This window comes from Hylobates moloch, unplaced genomic scaffold, assembly GCF_009828535.3.
Source record: "Hylobates moloch isolate HMO894 unplaced genomic scaffold, HMol_V3 SCAFFOLD_24, whole genome shotgun sequence".
NCBI lineage: Eukaryota > Metazoa > Chordata > Mammalia > Primates > Hylobatidae > Hylobates > Hylobates moloch.
In genome coordinates this window covers 22,253,401-22,269,139 of record NW_026652299.1, presented here as the reverse complement: position 1 = coordinate 22,269,139, position 15,739 = coordinate 22,253,401, and positions in this window count along the sequence as shown.

The following is a 15,739-nucleotide window of genomic DNA, read 5'->3' as shown; positions in this document are numbered from 1 at the left end:
TTAAGATTATAGTTGCTGGGGAGATCTAACTGTGATGCTGTTACCGGAAAGGGGACCGGATCCAGACCACAAGAAAGTTCTTGGATCTCCCGTGCAAGAAAGAATTCAGGGCGTGTCCTCAGTGCAAAGCAAAAGCAAGTTTATTAAGAAAGTAAAGGAATAAAAGAAAGGCTACTCCATAGACAGAGCAGCCCCGAGAGCTACTGGTTGCACATTTTAATGGTTATTTCTTGATTGCATGCTAAACAAGGGGTTGATTATTCAGTCCTCCCCTTTTTAGACCACATAGGGTAACTTCCTGATGTTGCATTGGCATTTGTAAACTGTCATGGTGCTGATGGCTAGTGTAGCAGTGAGGATGACCAGAGGTCACTCTTGTGGCCATTTTGGTTTTGGTAGGCTTTGGCCAGCTCCTCCTTTACTGCAACCTGTTTTATCAGCAAGGTCTTTATGACCTGCATCTTGTGCCAACCTCTTATCTCATGTTGTAACTTAGAATGCCTAACCATCTTGGAATGCAGCCCAGTAGGTCTCAGCCTCATTTTACCCAGCCCCTATTCAAGATGGAGTTGCTCTGGTTCAAACACCTCTGACAATGCAAGGGTGGGGCTGCTGCAGCAAAGGCAGTTAGGTTGAAGATGTGGCAAGATTGTGATTGCGCCTTCCCCATCCCATCTTTATCCTCAATTATCTATCACTTTGTTCCAGCTCTGGAAATGGATTTAGCTGTTTTTGTCCCACTTGGAAAAGAGAATATAGAAAATTTTAACATTTTTAGACAAAGTTCACATTTGTGACTATTCAGGCTGTTTCTTTTACTACTCGGAGGAGAAAGAAAGAAATCACCGATGCTGCATGCTTTAATCCTCACTTTAACCAGGATGGCCAAAAGCAGCTAGAGAGTGCAGCAAGCCAACGCTCATAGAGCTGCATGCATCATTTGCAAATTCCATAGGTAATGTTTAAATCTCTCAGTAGACAGCAGTTTCAACAGCTGTTTCATACCATGGCTAACTCCATAGCCACTCAGGAAGTGAAGGCTTACCATTCCCTGGACCCTTGAGCCTTTCTCTTCCCAGTGTTTTCACCATATTTCAGTAAACCAGGGTCATTCTAGCAAATTCCACTTCTGACACCTACTATACCAGGAGTTCCCAAGACCACTACCAGATTTGATAATTCACTAAAAGGACTCACAGGAATTAAAATGTAGTCTTACTTATGGCTATAATTTATTGCTGCAAAAGAAAAGCAAGTTAAATCAGCAAGGGGAAAAGGTGTATGGGTAAAATCCAGAAAAAAACAGGTTCAGGATTTTGTAACTCTTTTCCCAGTAGAGTCACACAGGACACACTTAATTCCTCCAGCAGTGCGTTGTAATGACACATTTCATATCTCTACCAGGGGAGCTTATTATAGACTCAATGCCCAGGGTTTTCATTAAGGGTTGGTTACATAGGCATCCCCTTCATCATACATACCAAAATTCCATGGAACCCATACGTAAAGTAAGTCTTCAGCACAAGCAACATAATTTGTACAAACATTTTAGGCACAGTGAGTTACTTTTATCAGTCTTGAGTATGATAGGAACCCTTTTAATGTCTGAGTTATCAGATGCCAGCTAAGGGCCAACTTTCAAATAGGTCTTTCTGCATTTAGTTTCAGGCCTTATATGCTAACTCTTTTCTGCACATAGACCCATTAAGTCTTAATAAATGTCAGAGATTAAGTTCATGCAATCTATTCTCTTATAATTTAATTAAGCTTGAATTAATAACAAAATATTACAATTTAATATCTAGATGTTTGAACAACAAGATACACATTTAAATGTCACAGGGGCCAAAGTCATACTCATAATGGAAATAAAATATTTTGAATTGAATGCTATAATCCTCATTGGAAATCAGGGAAATGGAAAGCTAAATCATAATATTATATCACTACAGCCTTAATATGGCTAAAACACAAAACAATAAAAATATCAGGACTTGGTGAGGGTGTGAAACAATTAGAGTTCTTATTAACTATTCTCATGAATGTAAGTTGGTGCAACTGAACTGTGTAAATAACTTGTGTAGAATGGTAAATATATTGTGTGATATTTATATATTAGAATAATATATACACTGAGAATGACTTGCATTTATACACACATACATATACATGGGTGATTCTTACAATGCAATGTTGAACGAATAAGATCAGGCACAAAATAGTAGATATTGTCTGATCTATATAAAAATCAAAATAAGAAAAAAACTCATTTTTAACGTGTTCTTAGGTATAAAAATAGTTCGAAATCAAGAAAGCAGTGACAGACACTCATGAAATTGTAGGTAGATAGAGAGTAGTGATTGGAGGAGATGGCACAAAAGAGATTGTCAATGTTCTCTTTTTTGAGCTGCATATAGGTTAAGTAAGCAAATCCTTTTGACATTTTAATGAGCAGCGTATTTTAGTTGTGTGTATTTTTATCAAAGTGTGTTGTATTTTGAATTAGAAAAAGTTTAACTGAAGAAAGAAGTATTTCTCAGAGGAAGTAAATAAATCATGTAATAACATACATATATTTCTATTCTAGAAGCCAGCCTTGTTGAATGTCTAAATCAGGATCATTGTACTACATTGTACAACAAAGTTAATGGTATGACAGTTCTTCAAAATGGAACTACATCCCCATACAATCACTGAAACTAATAATACTAATTTTCTATGAAAGTAATAATCAGATATTTTCTGTACTGTAAATCTACTACTTCCTTTATGTCATTAAATTATTCTTAATCTCAGCACCCATAAATCTGTCTTTTTAATTCCCATAATATCCCACATAGCTTTCATGTATTTCATTATTTATATACCTGTTCATTTGCAAAGTAAGTATTTTTGTGACTGTGTACACGTCACATCACAATGAAAGGAATTTGGAACCCCTTGACAAAAAACAATTAATACTGTAAGTTATTTTAAAAATATAAGCACACACACATGTGCACACACATATCTATATCTATCAACATACATATGTATATAATTATATAAATATATGTGTGTATATGTATTCACATATAAACATTATAAGGGAAATTGAAAATAAAAATGAGGCCAGCAACTCTCTTAGATGAGAAATAAAATGTAGATACACAGCAGTGAGTGAAGGTTAAAATGATAAGAAAACAACTGGATTTCTGGGTTAGAAACTGGCAGAGGAGGATTGATATTCATTTCCTGTGAAATTTTAGAGGACAGAGTCAGTGATTTTGGAGACCAGAGCATGGATTTGGTTTCCCTGCCTGTGTCTGAGTGCTTAAAAAGTACTGTAATTAAGGCTGTAGGGATTATGAAGCTGAGGCCTACAATGATAGAAGGAACAGAAACAGCCATGTACTCAAACCTGAAGAAGTTATGTATTAACTTGGGAACTTATTTCTGATTTTCTTTTTTTTTTAAAGAAAAAAAAACCTCTTAATTTTCAACATTAAATCTTACAGTGAAGAGGATCCTACCTATTTAATTTGAACCATAAAACCATTAGATATGGAAGAGTACATCTGGGAAGAATGAGAGAGAGAGTTACCCATAGGAAGGGAAAGAGTGCACGGCCAACAGTGGGAAGAGTAATGAAGAGAGTGAGGGGAAAAAAACACAACAACACTTGATATTTTAAGAGGCCAAAATAGTACTTTGCTGAGACATAGTGAGCAAAAGGTATGGTTACTGGGAACAAGGTTAGAGGGGTATGAGGTCAGGTACTAAGTCAGGTATGCTTTTAATGGTCATTTTAAAGTATTTGGGTTTTATATGAACACAGTGGGAATTTTAAGTAGTCAAGCATCATAATATGATTTGTTTTATACTTACTATTCTGAGTACTCTGAAGACAAATGATCTGATGAAGGAAGCATGAATGAGAAATGTTAATAATAATGAGACTATTTCAGGCTTAAGGAAATAAATAATGATAATTTGAAAGTGACTAGCCCTCTGAAAATTGAAAGTAGACATATTTAAGACATAGTCTGAAAAAGAAAGGCACTAAATGTCTAATGATGTTATATGTATAAAGAGGAAAAACAGAAACCCAAGATGACCACCTAAGTTTCTGGTTGAGAAATTGGCAGGAAAGCTATACATTGAAAATTACTAACATACAGATGTCATATATTGCTGCTAGAATGGATGGGATTGCCTAGGAATACTATGAAGCAATGTATGGTTAAATATCACTTACATTTATTGACTATTAACTAGATTCCAGGAAAAATGCTTAGCACTTCACATGATTTACCTTGTTTAGTGTTTGTTAAAACTCTGAGAAATAGGTAGTGCTTCTATACTCTATTTAGAGAAGCAAAACTATAATCTTAAAGGGTTATGTAACTTTCCCATGGCCACACAGTAAATGATGGAGGCAAATTTTAAATTTATATAGTCCAAATTTAGAACCCAGAAGCTTAACCAGTATTATTGCCACCTTGGGGAAAAGAAGCATGCTTTGAACCACACCCCAAAAATGTCCATTTATAAAGAAGGAGCAGTCTACAAAGGAGATTGGAAGACAAAAAAGTATCCTTATATTAGAAAGACCAAGAGAATCAGGAGGGGAGTGTGTTTCAAGGTGAAAGATCTGGTCACTCTTGAATGTTGCTGAGAAAACAATTAAGAAGAGCAATTAAATTTGACATAAGTTATCACTGATATTTACAAGCACAGTTTTTCTAGAGTATTGAGTGTAGGATTAAAATTGGAGGTCTATGTAGCATCAAAAGAAAAAAAATTATGTCCCATTTTATGTATGTGACTTAATGAGAATGATTGAGAAGAGAGAGAGAAGAGGGAGAGGAACAGAGAGAGTGATAGACAGAAGGAGGGAAATATTAGACAAATAAATAATGCAGGAAGTGGAAGAGAAAAAAGAACCGAATTCTGGAGATGTAAAACCAAGTGCTCTTTTCATGTTGTAAGTAGTCCAATGTAATCAATCTGCCACCAGGTAATTGGCTGATCATGCTGAGAAATAGCATCAGGGACTAGCATTGGTCTTGGCTTTTGGCAAGTTAGGTGCACAGCAATGGAAATTGCCAGATTACCTCCTAATCACCTAGCTAGAAGAAACTCCTCATAAGGCCATAGACGTGGGTTAAGATGGAGGAAACAGTGAGGCAGGAGTTAGAAGCCATAGACATCCAAGCCATGTGGCCATGTAACTGACTCATTACTTAAGGATTTATTGGATCCCTCTATTTATGTACTCCTTCCATTTAATAATGAAGTCCTGCTGCAATCAACTAAATACACAGCTTGGTCTATTATACAACTTCTAGATAATGAGCATAATTAGATGGTCAATGGTCAAGCATTCATTCAGCCTCTATTAAGGACTATATCAAGCCAGAAACTTTCTCAAAGGGAACATAGTTAAATGCTGAGGATGGTGTGACTTTACTCCAAAGTTCTAAAGGATTGTGCTGTGATTCATTTATAAGCGTCTATCACTGTTCCATACAGCATTCCATCTGCCACACATTCTTTGAACACCTTTTGATCTACTTAGCTACATAAGCCAAATAGCAGAGTAGCCTGCACAGCATCCTGGACCTGTTGCAAAGCATTTTCTTTTCTAGGTTCCATTAAAAAATGGAAAACTTTTGGAATATTTGGCAAATAGATTTGATAGCACAATCTGACAAGAAGTGTATTCTTCCAAACAGCATCACCAGACACTGTGTCTGTGTCTTAGTTGTAAGAATGCGAGATGCAGGAATTCATCCTTTACCCTGGAAGGGATGACTGAACATACCCTAGACCACAGGACAGACAGCTATCTACATTTTTATAGGATTTGTTTTCCACTCTATGCCACATATGTGTTGTATTAAAACGTTTAGTAATGTTTAGTTTACTAGTTCCATTTAGCATGATACCCTCAGCATAATGGATCCAGGCGATATACTGTGTTTTTAAGAGGTGAGTGATTCTGGAGAGTTGATATTTCTATAGGGTAAGCAACTAAGAGGTACTGTGGCCCTTATCAGCTAAAGGCAAACTTTTCTAAATGGTCTTTATTAATAAGTAAAGAGAAAAAGCGTTTTTTTCAGACTCATAGCTGCTTCATCGTGACAAGAAAATATGTTAAGTTGCTTCCAACTACAGAGCCACAAAAACAACAATTTTATTAAACTAATGAATTCAGTGGGATAAGAATTTAAGCAGAGTACTGAAAAGATGGCTTTTTTCTGTTTCATCATATTTATTGCTTCAGTTTGGAAGACTCGAGTGAGAGTGACTCAACTAGCTAGGTAAAAGAATCACAAGGAGGCTTCTTCAGCTCCATGTCTGGTGCTGGCCTAGGATAGCTTGTATGTTAGGCTTGCCTTTGACTAAGCACCTACAGGTAGTCTGGGTTTCCTCACAGCATGAGTGTCTCAGGGTAGTCAGAATTCTAACATGGTGACTTAGCACTCTACGGGCAGCATTTTTTTTTTTTTTTTTGAGACAGAGTCTGGCTCTGTTGCCCAGGCTGGAGTGCAGTGGCACGATCTCGGTCACTGCAACCTCTGCCTCCCAGGTTCAAGCGATGCTCCTGCCTCAACCTCCTGAGTAGCTGGGATTACAGGTGCCTGCCACTACACCTGCCTAATTTTTGTATTTTTAGTAGAGACGGGGTTTTGTCATGTTGGCCAGGCTGGTCTCAAAGTCCTAAGGGCAGCATTTTTAATGTGGAAGGAGGAAGCTGTGGAACTTCTTTTGGTCTAATCATCTTAGAGATTACACAGCACCACTTCTCTCGCATTCCATTTGTTAAAAGAAAGCCACAGATTGTATTAGTCATCTGTAGCTGTGTAACAAATTAATGCAAAACCCAATGGCTTAAAACACAGAAAAAAGCCATTTATTATCTCACAGCTTCTGTGAGTCATGATTCTGGGTGCAGCTTAGCTGGCTGATTCTTTCTCAAGATTTTCCACAGGAATGATGTTAAGGTGTTAGCCAGAGTCATTGTCTCTCCTGAAGCCTCACCTAAGGGAGGGTTTACTTCCAAGATCAGTCCTGTGATTGATAGCAACATTCCGTTCCTCACTGTTGTTGGCCCCAGGATCTCAGCTTCTCCTTGGCTGTGCACCAGAAGCTCCCTCCATTGCTCGCCATATGGTTTTCCATTGAGCAACATGCAGCATGTCAGCTGGCTTCCATCAGAATGAACAAGTGAGATAAAGCAGAAGAGAAAAAGCAGGAGAAAGGACACTTTTTAAATAAGCCAATCTCAGAAGGGATCTCAACATCTTTGCCAGATTGTACTCATTAGAAGAAAGTCACTGGGCTCTCACAAAATGAAGAGGAGGGGATTACACAAGGTGTTAATACCACACCAGGAGGTTAGAATTATTGGGGCCATCTAAGAAGCTGTTTTCTTAATCTGCACTCTGATTCCAATAATTCATATTCCTCCCACATTCAAAAATGCATTTATATCCACCCACATTCCCCTAAAGTTCCATCACATTACATCACCAGCTTAAAGGTCATAATCTCACTGCCTAACTTATTTCCATGTGTGATGACTCCCCAAATAATAGTGCCACAAGTGCAGCTTCTTAAGTACAGTTCCTGTCAATCTGTTGATTTGTCAAACTAGAGAGACACATTCTGTCCTTTGCATAATCAACATACAGTAAGGGGACAGGTACAGGGTAACTCCTGAAGATATTACTATTTAAAAAAGGGGGAAATGAGAAACAAAATGAGTCACTGATAGAAATTCTGAAATCTAGTCAGGCAAATGTTGACAGCTCCTTGATTAGGTCTCAAGGCCTGAGAATAATTCTCCACAGCTCTCATTTCCTCCCTCTGACGTTTTTATCATACGCTTTGAGTCATACTTAATTTTTGGTAAATGTGTTTGAGGCCAAGTAGTATTCTCAGCTTGCTTTCTGCCTGTAGGATTTGAAATTTCAAAAAGCATCTTGTTATTTCATTCATCTAATTCTGGAATCGTTTTGCTGATATAATTCACTCAAAAACTTTGTAGGCTTCCTCTGAATATAACCGCAGTTTACTTAATTAGGCAGATATAAAAGCCACTAATTTATTTGACATAGATTTTTTTCTACTTTTTGTTCCTGTGTAGATAATAAAGGGGCAAGGCCATTAAGCTTCCATATTAGTCTGCAAGTGCTGCCATAATAAAATACAACAGTGAAAATTAGTACTTAGTTTCTATATGTTTTGAGCGATGACAAATATTTCACTTTTATAACTTATGATAATGCAGGATGAAAAAGAAATTTTGCAAGTTATTAAGGCTAGGGGACATTAACACCACTTAAAAGTTGTATGGCATATTAGTGTCTCAGGGATGCCATAAGAAAATATCACAGACTGGGTGTCTTAAACAACAGAAATTTGTTTTGTCACAGTTCTGGAAAATTAAGATGTCAGCAGTTTTGGTGTCTTCTGAGAATTCTCTCCTTGACTTATAGTCATCTTCTCTCTTTGTCTTCATTTGATCCACAAGAGCTCTTGTGTGGATATCACACTGATCGCTTCAGATCTAATGGAGCCCTGGGCCCTCTTCTTTCTTCGCTGTATCTCTCTCCTTCACTTCTGCTATCTGGGCTGAGGGAATCTTACTTTTCTTTGTTTCCTTCACCAATTTCAATGTCCTTCTTCTTTGCAATACAAACATTGATTCTTTCCCCAAGGAGGGGGCATTCCTCTTACCTTCCATCATCCTTCTTTTAATCTCTTTCCTTTTTTTTTTTTTTTTTTTTTGAGACGGAGTCTTGCTCTGTCGCCCAGGCTGGAGTGCAGTGGCACAATCTTGGCTTACTGCAAGCTCCGCCTCCGGGTTCACGCCATTCTCCTGCCTCAGCCTCTCCGAGTAGCTGGCACTACAGGCGCCCGCCACCACGCCCGGCTAATTTTTTGTATTTTTAGTAGAGACAGTGTTTCACCATGGTCTCGATCTCCTGACCTCGTGATCTGCCCGCCTCGGCCTCCCAAAGTGCTGGGATTACAAGCGTGAGCCACCGCGCCCGGCCTAATCTCTTTCCTATATTCCTATCAGCTCAGCAGTTGAGTGCTATTACTTCACTTTTGTTTTTCTTTCACTTCACCTTTATTGTTGTAAACCTTAGAAACAGCCTCCACTAAATGTGAGATTGACAGCTCAAGGATGTCATCTACCTTCTGCAACTTCCTTTTGATATCTGGGAACTTAAGCTGACAGTTATCATTCTCTGACTCTCAGAGGCCTTGATATTGGCATGTTTATTTTCTATATGCCTAACATAATTATTCTAAAAACTTAGAGATGCTTTCCTGGGATTGTTGCTCAACCTCCTGAACTTACTGAGGCTTTTCAATTGTAGGAATCCTTTCCTTAATCTTTCCAGAATACAATTTCTATAATGCTCAAGCCAGTACTTGTTGCGGGAAGTCAGGGACCCCGAACGGAGGGACCGGCTGGAGCCGCCATAGAGGAACATAAATTGTGAAGATTTCATGGACATTTATCAGTTCCCAAAATTAATACTTTTATAATTTCTTATGCCTGTCTTTATTGCAATCTCTGAACATAAACTGTGAAGTTTTCATGGACATTTATCACTTCCCTAATAATACTCTTATAATTTCTTATGCCTGTCTTACTTTAATCTCTTAATCCTGTTGTCTTCCTAACCTGAGGATGTATGTCACCTCAGGACCCTGTGATGATTGCATTAACTGTACAAATTGATTGTAAAACGTGCGTTTGAACAATATGAAATCAGTGCACCTTGAAAATGAACAGAATAACAGTGATTTTAGGGAACAAGGGAAGACAACCATAAGGTCTGACTGCCTGCAAGGTCAGGCAAAAAGAGCCATATTTTTCTTCTTGCAGAGAGCCTATAAACGGACATGCAAGTAGAAGAGATATCGCTAAATTATTTTCCTAGCAAGGAATATAATATTAAGACCCTAGGAAAAGAATTGCATTCCTGGGAGGAGGTCTATAAACGGTTGCTCTGGGAGTATCTGTCCTGTGCGGTTAAGATAAGGACTGAGATACACCCTGGTCTCCTGCAGTTTGCTCAGGCTTACTAGCATTGGGAAACCCCAGGCCTGGTAAATTTGAGGTCAGGCCAGTTCTCTGCTCTTGAACCCTGTTTTCTGTTAAGATGCTTATCAAGACAATACATGCACCATTGAACGTAGACCCTTATCAGGAGTTCTGATTTTGTCCCTGCCCTGTTTCCTCAGAAGCATGTGATCTTTGCTCTGCCTTTTGCCCCTTAAAGCATGTGACCTACCCCCTGTTCGAACACCCCCTCCCCTTTTGAAATCCTGAATAAAAACTTGCTGGCTTTGCCACTCAGGTGGGCATAATGGACCTACTGATATGTGATGTCACCCCTGGCGGCCCAGCTGTAAAATTCCTTTCTTTGTACTCTTTCTCTTTATTTCTCAGACTGGCCAACACTTAGGGAAAATAGAAAGAACCTACATTGAAATATTGGGGGTGGGTTCCCCTAATAAGTACAGGTCCCCATTGTTCACATCCCAACTTGGTTCAACCATAGGAACAGCATCAGAAGATTCAGGGCAGTTGTTCCCACTTTCAGGATAAAGCCAATGGACTTCTGCTCTTTCTTTTTCATAACCATATGGTGTCCTACAGCCATGAGCAAAACATTCATTAAAGTCTATCAGCTCAGGTAGGGTAGTATGTCAAAAAGGTGGAGGAAACACAACTTGGCCATGAATCTAGGGTCATGCCAATAAAAAAGTTTATTATTTTTTTCCATTAAATAAATCCAGGTGGGGAATGGGCAGTGTGTCCACATCATACCTATAGGCTGTCCATTGGAATTTAGCCCTCCAAGTGGGAACTGGCAAAGTGGAAACTGCCCTGCCTGAGGAGTCCCAGCCCTCAGGCCAAATTGGATACCCTGTCAAGTACAGGATGGTGAGATTATATCCTTACTTCCCGACTTTCTTCCACCAGGGGAGTTTGTCCCATTCTGCACCCCATCCCCCATATCAAATCTGGGTCTACTGGAAAAGGAGGTAGTGGTTCAGGTGCAAATTGAATTGGCATCAGCTGAGAGGGTGATCTGGCCCCAGTGGTGGTTCATTGGCATGGCAAGAGGGTTCAAAACATTGATCAAGACATTATTCTCCTCATCTAGTGTTTGAGATTCTAATACTTTTGACTTGAGTTTCTCAGCCCCTTGCATCATCAAATTGAACATTCTCTGTGTGGACTCATTCTGAAGCAGTAACATAAAAGCCTGCATATATGGAATTTTATTTCATTTTCTTTTCCTATTATGAAATGGTTCTAAATCACATAATCACATAGTTGAGAGATCCATTGATGGTCCATGTTTATCTCACCAACAACTTAAAAATTAGCCTATTTATCCAACATTTAATTGGAAAGCAATGTGGCTTATTTAATTTATGAACACTCCTTTAATAATAAACTAATGTAGTACCATATAGACACAATATATAGGACAATATATGTACATACACATAAAAACATGTAATCATATATTCACACACATATAAACAAGGATCCAATAGCTTTTTCCTCACGACTCTAGCCATGAGATGGCAGCACAGTATCCCCAGTTTACAAAAATTCGCCAGATCCAAATAATTTCTGATGAAATTAGAGCCTATTCATATGGCTAAACTTTATTTGCCATCACAGATAATCAAATGAAGGCTGTGAGACAAAAGTTTAGGCAAAACTGTTTCCATGACAGGTTGATTTTAGAAACCTATTTTACCCTTCTTTTTCCCTTCAGTTTCAAATGAGTTTCAATCTTTCATTTTGGGGAGAACTGTATAAGAGAAACAGAATCTCCAAGTAGTCTTGAATTAGCAGTTAGCAGTATCATAAAACAGTGAGTTTTATCTCAATACCAGTAGCCAGTAACAGCAGTTTCAAAGCAGGCAGAAAAATAAAAGAGAGAAACAGGGAGCTTTAGAAGACTCTACAGTTTAATGCTGTAGTTGCAAGTTGACCATTTGAGCTCTGAATTTTCTTTTGCTATAATTTGCCTACCTATTTAATATGTGCACAAGCATGGGCCATAATATGTAACCAGCTGGAGTTGTAGAAGACCTGGCATGCCTTTGAACTTTCCCATAGCTCAAACATGTACGCCAGAGGAGTTCCTGTGATTAGTGAGTAAGTTACCCATTGCACTGACCTGATGAAGATGTCTTTTCCAGTACCATTAGTGTGAGCATCCCCATAAAACTTATGGACCAGTTCAGTCTTACCTGAACCTAGGGAATATTGTGGCAAGACTGTATTATAAAAGAAAATTTTTTTTATGCTTCATTGTTTCCTAACTAAAAGCAATGCAGTTCTGGAGAATGTAATCCAAAGGGCTGCATTTGGGAATCAAATTTGAGTTTCCCTTAGTTCCACCAGGGGAGTTTGTCCCATTCTGCACCCACTTGCATACAAAATAAATACATACGTTTACACAAATAATAAAATAAAATTCCTGCAGGACAAAAGGGTGGAGTCCAACAATTTCCTCAACTCTCCCAAATAAGGGTCCCTCTTTTCAACAACTAACAAAGTGCAAGTGGAGAGACAGAGAATCACAGCTGTGCATGTCAAAGCAACTCACCCAGCAAAGGCCAAACTGAAAGCAGACTGAAGTCTGGCATGTATCTCCACTCCAAGTGATTGTTGTCCTGAAGGTTGTTGGCACCAGCAAGAAGGGAAGTGATGAGAAGTGTTTCCCGGGCAAAACTCCAGAACAGCAGCAGGGACGCCCTGTGTGCTCAGATCCTGCTGGGGCTATTCACCTATTAGCACAATATCCTACCATGGTCACCAGAACTGTTGAAGGACCCAAAATATAGGCTTGTGTATCAAACACACAGCTAAGACTAAACACTGACACACCAATACTTGAAGATAAAAGTTTATTCAATTTGGCCGAAGCAGGAGAGCAAGATACCTCAAATCCATCTTAACGAAAAGAAGCTAGCCAGTAAAAAGGGGAGTTTTAGGGATCCCTGGGGGAAAAGTCTGTCCTTTTCCAACTCAGATAACACCTTGAGCCACCAGATTTATGTGCATCGGTAGCTGGCTGCAATGTTCTTAAAGGCATTCATTCCTTCTGCAAAAATATTATGTGACTCTTAAGTTATCTCCTCCTACTTATCAAAAAGACAGTACAACAGGAGTTTATAACAAGGGATGTTGGCCTTTGTGCAAGCAAGCAAGAGCCTAACCAAAATTTTCATTATTTCAGCCACTAAAAATGTTGGGGTACCAAAGTCTCAGAAGGCTCAGTTTCAGTAACAGTTTAGTAAAATAGAATGGCTCTTATTGCTCACTCAAATCTTTGGGCACAAATGCTTCATTCCAGGGTAGGCCTGGATAAACACATTTTTCCTGCCTCTTTTTTAAAAGAAAAAACTTAGAATGTGAACTGTAGCTTTACAACAAGTCCAATTCATTTATTTACAATAATATCCTGTTTCCCATACTCATCAAAATCTACAGAATTATATTCTGACGGCATAGTATTTCCTTGAGTTAAAACATCATATTTGATTTGCTTCTCTTCAGCATTGTATACCTAGATTGATTTCAATTGTTTTGTAAAATACTATGTTAATGTTTACTTATATAAAAATATCAATAGTTGGCCTGGTGGGGCGGTGGCTCATGCCTATAATCCCAGCACTTTGGGAGGCTGAGGTGGGTAGATCACCTGAGGTCAGGAGTTCGAGACCAGCCTGACCAATATCGTGAAACCCTGTCTCTACTAAAGATACAAAAATTAGCCAGGCGTGGTGGTGCATGCCTGTAATCCCAGCTACTAGGGAGACTAAGGCAGGAGAATCACTTGAACCCAGGAGGCAGAGGATGTAGAGAGCTGAGGTGACACCACTGCACTCCAGACTGGGCAACAAGAGAAAAACTCCATCTCAAAAAAAAAAAGTCAATATTTGGAATAATTTTTACATAAATTAATGAGTCAACACAAATAGATATTTTTAGGCTTACAAATTACCAAGCTGTCTTTCCAAAAGGACCACCCAAAATCATCTTTATTAACAATGCATGAAAATACATTTTCACTTTTTAAAATACTGGGCATTTATCAATATTATTAATCTTTGTGAACCTTATAAAATAAATTTTTGTTATTTTTTTCCATATATTTGAATAATTATGTATTTGGATCAATACTAAGTATTTGACTAACTTTAGTTCCACACATCAATTGACAGTATATATTCTCCTTTGCACATTGTTTTTGCTCAGGATATTCATATTTAAAAATTTTTCTTATTCATTTGGAAGAGTTCTTCACATAGTACAGATTTTAATCCTCTGTCTTGTAAGAATTTTTATGCACTTCTGCAAAGGGCTTTCTACAGAATATATTGAATTAATTGTCAAACATCTGATTAAACAATTACTACTGTAGTTAAGAATGAAGTCTTTGGAGTCAGAGATTTTGGGATTCAAATCTTGGCTCTAGTATTTATTAGTAGTATGACACCGAGAAACTTGCTTAATCTGGCTTTGCCTGAGTTTATTTATTTGTTAAAAGGAAAGAATGATTTCTAAATCACTATTGTTTTCATAATTAAAATGAAGTAATATATATAAATGGTTTAGTTTACAGTGTCTGGCACACTATAAATACTGAGTAAACATTAGCTGTTGCAGCCCTAAGTAAATCACTCAGAAGTATTTAAATACACATTACAATTGATGCACGTGAGCCCAGTCAACTTTCTCCTTGCCAGCTTCTCCCTTCTTTTACTTGACTATCAGCTGTGAGAGTATAGTGTTGATACTGATTCTCCCTCCATGGCCTCTCTACACAGCAGAATTGGTGATCTGTTTCAGCTGTGTGGTATGAAACACAGATTCTATACTATATAGTTAGTAGACATTATCTAGGATATGTTTTTCAGATACAGACATAAATTAATCAGGAACTCTGATAGCAGAAAACTTATGGTCTAATTTTCTACCTTTTAATTTTGTTTTAGCAATATTTTATTAAGAGTTTATTTTGGTTCTGAATTTTGGTAATTGCTCAGTACATTTTTGGGGTGAGGCTTCCTGCAAATTACAGTTATTAATTGAAGAAAATAGTAAAAAAAACAGCTACAACAATAATGATATGGTTTGAATGTGTGTCCCCTCCAAATCTTGTGTTGAAACGTGATCCTCAGTGGTCGAAGTAGAGCCTGGCAGGAGGTGTTTGGATGAAGGAAGTGAATCCTTCATGAATGGTTTGGTGCCCTCTCTGAGAAAATGAGCGAGTTCTCACTATGAATTCATGCTAGAGCTGTTTTTTTAAAAGAGCCTGGCACCTCCTCCTCCCTCTTTTGCTCCTTCTCTTGCCATGTGACACTCCTGCCCCGCCTTCACCTTCCACCATGATTGTAAGCCTCCGGAGGCCTCACCAGGAGTAAATGCTAGTGCCATGCATCTCACAGAGCCTGCAGAACCATGGGCCAAAATAATTATCCGGTCTTCATAAATTTCCCAGCCTCAGATATTCTTTATAGAAACACAAATGGACTAACAAATATAACACCAGTTTGACAACCTTGGAAATAGTCACCAAGCAGATAGAAATTGGAGGAAATTTTACTCTTGAAAGATTGTGATTCAGTTAGATAACTATCATGAGTTTGTTGCTGCTTTGCTTGTGGTCACGACCCAACTCCTCATAGCTCC